The sequence below is a fragment of the Primulina eburnea genome, chromosome 5 (genome assembly GCF_022965805.1).
Source record: "Primulina eburnea isolate SZY01 chromosome 5, ASM2296580v1, whole genome shotgun sequence".
Taxonomy (NCBI): domain Eukaryota; kingdom Viridiplantae; phylum Streptophyta; class Magnoliopsida; order Lamiales; family Gesneriaceae; genus Primulina; species Primulina eburnea.
In genome coordinates this window covers 19495505-19503782 of record NC_133105.1, presented here as the reverse complement: position 1 = coordinate 19503782, position 8278 = coordinate 19495505, and positions in this window count along the sequence as shown.

Genomic DNA, 8278 nt, shown 5'->3' with positions numbered 1-8278 from the left:
TAATAAAATGACGCGATTATATGTGGATAATATTATTCGATTGCATGGAGTTCCAGTATCTATTGTATCTGACCGAGATCCTAGATTTGCTTCCAAGTTTTGGAGTAGTCTTCAAAATGCTTTGGGTACTAAGTTGGCAATGAGTACAGCTTATCATCCCCAAACAGATGGTCAGACAGAGAGGAATATACAGACTTTGGAAGATATGTTACGATCCGTGGTCATGGATTTTGGTGGAAACTGGCAAGAATCTTTACCATTGGTTGAAATCTCCTATAATAATATTTTTCAAACAACTATTGGGATGGCACCATTCGAAGCTTTGTATGGTAGAAGGTGTCGATCTCCCGTATGTTGGAATGAAGTTGGAGAAAAACCATTGGAACAACCTGAGTTCGTTGAGGAAATGAATGAAAAGATAAATTTGATTAGAAAAAGAATGAAAGCATCTCAGGATCGTCAAGCTAGCTACGTAAATAAATGACGTAGACCTTTAGAATTTCAGGTTGGCGATCAAGTTTTCTTGAAAGTGTCACCATATTGTGGAACGATGAGATTTGTGCGAAAAGGGAAGCTAGCTCCACTTTATATTGGACTGTATACTTTTGTTGAGAGGACCAGTTTATTAGCTTATAGATTGGACTTGCCGCAGAGTTTTTCTGCTATACATGATGTGTTTCATGTATTGATAGGACTCGTTTTTACGTGTTTTTAGTGTTGGTTTTAAGTCGCATTCATGCATCATATTAGTTTGTTTTAGTTTAATTTAGCAATTATTTAGCATTATTTAGCATATGTCTGATCTCGTGTTTGTGGTTGTTTTGTAGGAATTGGACCAAAAAGTGGGATTTTATATGTCAAAGCAGCGAAGAGGTCTCGCTCGGGCGGTCAAAAGTGACCGCCGCAGCGAGCATTTTAATTTGGTCGAGTAGTTATTGCGCGAGTGTCTCGCTCGGGCGGTCAAAAGTGACCGCCCCAGCGAGAATGTTGGTCTAGCCGAGGAGTTTTTGTGCGAACCTCTCGCTAGGGCGGTCAAAAGTGACCTGCCCCAGCGAGACCAGAGACATGGCCGAGGATTTTTATTTGAGAACCACTCGCCCCAGCGGTCAAAAGTGACCGCCCTAGCGAGCGACGAGATCCAAGAAGATTTGTTTCCAAGTTTTGTGGACTCTATCTTACACCATAGACCTAATACACGAGGGGGGCGCCGTTTTTCAGTCTGAGACCATAATTTTCATCACTTTTCTTGGGAGGAAGGCTAGGAGCAAGGGAGATTTCGAAGACCTCGAGATTTCCACGCGTCGTGGCTGTCATCCGTCGTCATCTTTAGTATTTTCATTATTCAGTTTTTAATTCTTAGATTGTTGTTGGTTTTATTATGAATTTTAGTAGCTAAACTCTAGATTTTTGGGATTTGAGGGGATCGTACCCCGTACTCGTTGTTTAAGCATTATTTATCGACGGTTTTATTCGTGATTTGTTTATGCTATTGTTTTTTGTTTAAATCGAAGCCTAGCTAACTTCCTTTGATTATTTCATGTTGTTAATGATTTCGATAGAATAATTAACAATAGGATCGAATAGTATAGACCACGGATTTACAATTTTAGTAGATATACGGAATTGGATACGTGTCGATAGCGATAATTCACCCGGATGAAAGCTAGTGGACTCCATAGAACGTAATGCAATCTTGAACTGTTAAATAATTGAGGATACTTGATTACTGCATGTTTATGATTAGTATTAATATAGTTCGACAGAGTATATTAATTAGTCTAGGGAATTCCGTCGAATGCACGAGTAAGAGTCGAGTGTAATTATTTAAACACGAGTGGTAGGTGAACTGAAAATTCCCAACAGATTCGTTTCTCATTTGATTTTTAATCCAAATTAATCATTGCTCTTTTGAACACATTTTCTTTGCATTTTAATTATTTGAATTGTTTAATCTACATTAGTTTAATCATCAACTCAATTTATTGTTGCTAAAGAGATTTTACCTGAAAATAAAAAGAGTGTGACGCAGTCCTCGTGGATCGATACTCGTATTCACTTACGTTTATTATAACTTGACTATCGTGCACTTGCGATATTTAAATCGAGCTTTCATTTATAAAATAAATTTCATGAGCATGAGTGGGTCGGCTATGCGTCTGCAAGAAATTTTCTGTGACAAATGTGGGGGTGAGCATGACGTGCAAGATTGCCAAGATGGCAATCCATTCTATGTGCCCGAGGGAGCACCGGTAAAACAAGTGGGATTCCAGAACCGTCCTAGAAATGACCCTTATTCGAATACATATAATCCGGGATGGAGGAATCACCCAAACTTTTCATGGGGAGGTCAAAACAACCAAAATCGCCAACAAAGAGGTCCACCATATGGGATGCACCAAGGATTCAAGCCAGAACCGCCTCGGGAGGAGAAATCCAATTTAGAGCAAATGATGACTAAATTTATTTCTGCCACCGAGACGAGATTTCAGAACCAAGATGCATCCATAAAGGGATTAGAGAATCAAATTGGACAATTGGCTAAGTTGATTGCTAATAGGGAGCAAGGAGCTTTGCCAAACAACACGGAAGTTAACCCAAGAGAACATGTGAAGGCTGTGGAATTGCGTAGTGGGGAAGCACTCGAGTCTAATGAGGAAAAGACCAAGCACGGTGAGGATGAGGTGGAAACTCGAGGAGGTAAGTCTTCTAACTCTACACCTACACCTATTGCACAAAATAAAATTGTTATCCCCCCACCTTTTCCTGCAGCAATGAAGAAAGCTAAATTAGATGCACAATTTGGTAAATTTCTTGAGATGTTTAAAAAATTGCATATTAACATTCATTTTGCTGATGCTTTATTGAATATGCCAAGTTATGCAAAATTCTTGAAAGATATCTTAGCAAATAAGCGGAGGCTAGAAGATCACATGACTGTGAATTTGACTGAAAATTGTTCCGCTTTAGTTCAAAACAAGATGCCTCCTAAGCAAAAAGATCCAGGGAGTTTCTCTATGCCTTGCATTATTGGTGACATTAATTTTCATAAAGCTCTATGTGATTTTGGCGCAAGTATTAATCTGATGCCTTTGTCTGTGTTCAGGAGACTAGGATTAGGTGAACCCAAGCCAACTAGGATGTCGTTGCAGCTGGCTGACAGATCTGTCAAATATCCACGTGGGATTATCGAAGATGTTTTGGTGAAAGTGGATAAGTTTATTTTTCCTACAGATTTTGTGATACTTGACATTGAGGAAGATGTAGAGATGCCTTTGATTCTAGGGAGACCGTTTTTGGCTACAGGGAAAGCACTGATTGATGTCGAAGAAGGGAAATTGAGACTGAGAGTTGGAGAAGAAGAAATTGTTTTTGATGTCTTTAATACTCTCAAACACACAATGCACAATGATAGTTGTTTTCGTATTGATGTCTTAGATTCTCTCATTTGTGATTTTGTGTAGGACGGATTGAAGGAACCATTAGAGGTCACTCTCACTACTGAAAAGCAGGAGGACGAGCTAGACGAGGAAGAGATGGAGATGGTAGCTCACTTGAATGCCATTCCACCTTGGAGAAAGCAAGTGAGGCTTAGACTAGAGGAATTGGGAGACAGAAAAGATTTAATGCCTCAAAAATCAAGCCTAGAGGAGCCACCTACTTTGGAGCTCAAACCACTACCTCCACATCTCAAGTACGTATATTTAGGAGAAGATAATAAATTGCCTGTTATTATTTCCTCTTCTTTGACAGATGATATGGAGAGTAAGCTCTTGAGAGTCCTTAAGGAGCACAAAGGAGCATTCACTTGGAAGGTTTCAGACATAAAAGGGATAAGTCCTTCGATCTGCATGCACAAAATTCTCATGGAAGATAAATACTCACCTCTAGCACAACCACAAAGGAGACTCAATCCAAAGATGCAAGAGGTAGTAAAAGCTGAAACAATCAAACTTCTGGATGCAGGTATTATCTATCCTATCTCTGATAGTGCGTGGGTAAGTCCTGTACAATGTGTGCCTAAAAAGGATGGGATCACTGTTATTACTAATGAAAAAAATGAGTTGATTCCCACTCGAACTATTACGGGTTGGCGTGTGTGCATAGATTATAGGAAGTTTAATGATGCAACCCGTAAAGATCACTTCCCTTTGCCATTTATCGATCAAATGATTGAACGATTAGCAGGTCATGAATTTTATTGCTTTTTAGATGGATATTCGGGATACAATCAAATCACAATTGCACCTGAAGACCAAGAGAAAACTACTTTCACTTGCCCTTATGGTACTTTTGCGTTTAGGCGTATGCCCTTTGGTTTGTGCAATGCACCTGCAACATTTCAAAGATGCATGACCGCTATCTTTCATGACATGAAATCTTTATGGATGACTTCTCTATTTTTGGCTCCTCATTTAATGAATGTTTAGAGAATTTGAACTTGGTGTTAGTTAGATGCGAGGAGAGCAATTTGGTGTTGAATTGGGAGAAGTGTCATTTTATGGTTCAAGAGGGGATTGTATTAGGACACAAGGTATCGGAGAATGGAATTGAGGTTGACAAAGCCAAGGTGGAAGTAATCAAAAACTTACCCCCACCTTCATCAATAAAAGGAGTTAGAAGTTTCCTAGGGCATGCTGGTTTTTATAGGCGTTTCATTAAAGATTTTTCCAAAATCGCTAAACCTTTATCCTCTCTGTTGATGAAAGATGCTGAATTTAATTTTGATTCTACTTGTCTGCATGCGTTCGAGATACTCAAGGAAAGCTTGGTGACAGCACCTGTTCTGACTGTCCCTGATTGGGAGTTACCGTTTGAGGTGATGTGCGATGCTAGTGATACAGCTGTTGGTGCGGTGCTGGGTCCAAGGAAGAACAAGGTATTTCATACCATCTACTATGCAAGTAAGACTCTAAATGATGCTCAATTGAATTACGCTACTACTGAAAAGGAGTTACTTGCTATAGTATTTGCATTCGACAAATTTCATTCATACCTTGTTCTGTCTAAAGTAACTGTGTATACAGACCATTCTGCCCTCAAATACTTGCTTGCTAAGAAAGATGCGAAACCTAGGTTAATTAGGTGGATTTTATTATTGCAAGAATTTGATCTCGAGATTCGAGATAAAAAGGGTGTGGAAAATGTAGTTGCTGATCATCTGTCTAGGCTTGAGCATGTTAGAATTAAGGGGGTTGATGATGATATAGATGACTGGTTTCCTGATGAACAATTGCTTGAGGTAAATGCGTGCCCTTGGTATCCCAATTTTGAAAATTTTCTTGTCACTGGCACACCTCCACATAATCTATTGTTTCACCAAAGAAAGAAATTCTTTTCAGACGTGAAATATTATTTTTGGGAGGAACCGTTTCTGTTTAAGATATGCGCAGATTCCATGATACGAAGATGTGTGGCAGAGGAGGAAACCAATCAAATTCTTAACCATTGTCATGACCGTGAGGTAGGTGGTCACTTTGGACCCATACGGACGGCATCTAAGGTACTTGAATGTGGCTTCTATTGGCCAACCCTTTTTAAGGATGCTCGTTTGTATGTTCTCAATTGTGATAGATGCCAACGCACAGGTAATATTTCCAACCGTCATGAGATGCCCTTAAATAATATTGTTGAGTGTGAGATATTTGATGTGTGGGGGATTGATTTTATGGGTCCTTTTCCTGCATCATTTACAAAGAAATTTATTTTGGTGGCCGTTGAGTATGTATCGAAATGGGTGGAGGCGGAAGCTTGTGCCACTAATGATGCACAAGTGGTGTTAAAATTTTTGAAGAAACATATTTTTAATCGATTTGGTGCACCACGTGCAATCATCAGTGATGGTGGCACCCATTTTTGCAACAAAATTTTTGATAAACTGTTGGGCAAATATGGTGTCACCCACAAGGTTTCCACTCCATACCATCCCCAAACTAGTGGACAAGTTGAAGTGTCCAATCAAGAGATTAAGAGGATTCTAGAGAAGACGGTCAATGTGAATAGGAAGGACTGGTCCATTCGGTTAGATGATGCTTTGTGGGCTTATCGTACTGCTTTTAAAACACCTATAGGCACTACACCATATAGGTTACTTTTTGGTAAAGCATGTAATCTACCAGTAGAATTAGAGCATAGAGCATATTGGGCAACCAAAGCACTAAACTTTGATTTTGCTCTTGCAGGTGAGAAACGATGTCTGCAGTTGAATCAGGTGGATGAGTTTCGAGGACACGCTTATGATCTGGCACTATCTTACAAGGAACGCACCAAACGAGCCCATGATAAACGCATCATAAGAAGGGAATTCAAAGTGGGTGAAGCGGTGTTGTTATACAATTCTCGCTTACGACTCTTTCCGGGCAAGCTCAAGTCAAGGTGGTCAGGACCTTTCACTATAGCCAAGGTGTTCCCATCAGGTGCAGTGGTGTTGCATGATGGCAAGGAAGGGACGTTCACTGTGAACGCTCAACGATTGAAGCACTATATCGGTGGCGCAGTTGAGCCACAAATTGGGGTCACTCGGCTCCATGACAGTCATTGAGGACATGGGTGAAAAGTCGAGCTCTAGACTATAAATTGAGAACTACTTCTACTCCCTATGTTGAGTTTATCTTTTTCCTTTATTCCTTAATCGCATCATTTGCATTTAGGTAATTGCATGACATGGGCGAGCCCTCGTCTTTTTTCAAAAACATAGCCACCGAAAACCACTCGCTAGGGCGGTCACTTTTGACCGCCCCAGCGAGCGAATTTTTTTAAATTTGGTTTTACTGGCGAGAACCACTCGCTAGGGCGGTCAAAACTGACCGCCCCAGCGAGCCCTCATATTTTTCAAACAGTCTGTCACCGAAAACCACTCGCTAGGGCGGACACTTTTGACCGCCCTAGCGAGTCGCGCAGATATAAAAACCTTTCCCCTTCTCCTTTCTTCCCCACTTCGATCCCTACCCCTTTCCTCTCAAATAATCGGCGCCCCCTCCATCTTTTGTGCTTAATCCTTCTTCTTTATTGATTTTTCAGGGCAAAGACTCCATCTTGGTCCATACTTTCCACAAAGAAGCACTTAGATTACAAGATTTTCTGCTCCGGTCATCTTCCACAAATTCCGGCGAGCTTCTCCGGCGACCTTCAACAATTTTCCGGCGGTTGACTACTTGGTGCACTCCACTCCCTACATGGCACCCAAAAGATCTAAGGTAACTCATGGTGCTTCTAGCTCTCGGTCCGCTCCGTCTATGTTTGTGAATGATAATGCTAGGGACAGATTTGAGCATGCTAGACTACATAGGAAACCAATCCCTGAGCGAGGCTTTAGCTCGTTTATTATCAATAATTTGCCGGAGTCCCGAATAGCAGGAAGAGGGTGGACGACCTTTGTCGCACAACCGAATGCAGCAGTGGTTCCGGTTGTGCGTGAATTTTATGCCAATGCTCCGGAAGGGAATGAGCACAAGGCATTTGTGAGGGGACATCTAGTCCCGTACGATTCCCAAACGATCAATGATATGTTGGGTTTATTGCCAGTGGATGATTCGGTCTTTCAGGCGTGGGTGCTTAACCCGGATTAGGATTTGATTCTTCACACACTATGTTATCCGGGCACCACGTGGAAACAACTGGGGACGTATACGGTTTTTCTTGAAAAATATTTGAAAGTGGACGCGGCATTGTGGTACGCGTTTTTGTCTAAGAGGTTGATGCCGGTCGGTCATACGTGTGACGTGCAACGTGAGCGGGCGGTTGTTCTGTATGCCATCTATACTGGGATGGCGATTGATGTGGGCAAGCTCATTTTCGGACAGCTCAACATGTGTATAAACAGCAGCAATTTGGCGTTTTACTTTCCGACGATCGTGACTGAGCTATGTGCCCGAGCGGGGGTGATATTTGCCGATGATGATGAGTGGCTACTGCCGATGAGAGCCATTGATGAGGCTCTTTATCGATCCAAGAGGGAGAAAAGACAGGCTGAGCTGCCCGAGGAGGTATTTTTCGATTATGGGAGAGCAGCTCAACCACCTCCGGCCTTAGGATATGCACCACCACCTCCGCAGCCACGCCGCCGTGCCATGCGAGATCGCATCAACGAGTTGGGCGCTTCGGCCACATATCAGACTGAGTACCAGGCCGTCAATCAAGCCCACGTGCAGAACATCGAGTACTTGGTGCAGGGGATCTCAACCCATTTGGGCATCGACACTTCCGGACGGCCACCAGCACCCGCATACCCGCCACCCTTCCAGTTTCAATATCATTATCCTATGCCCCCACCAGCTGACGA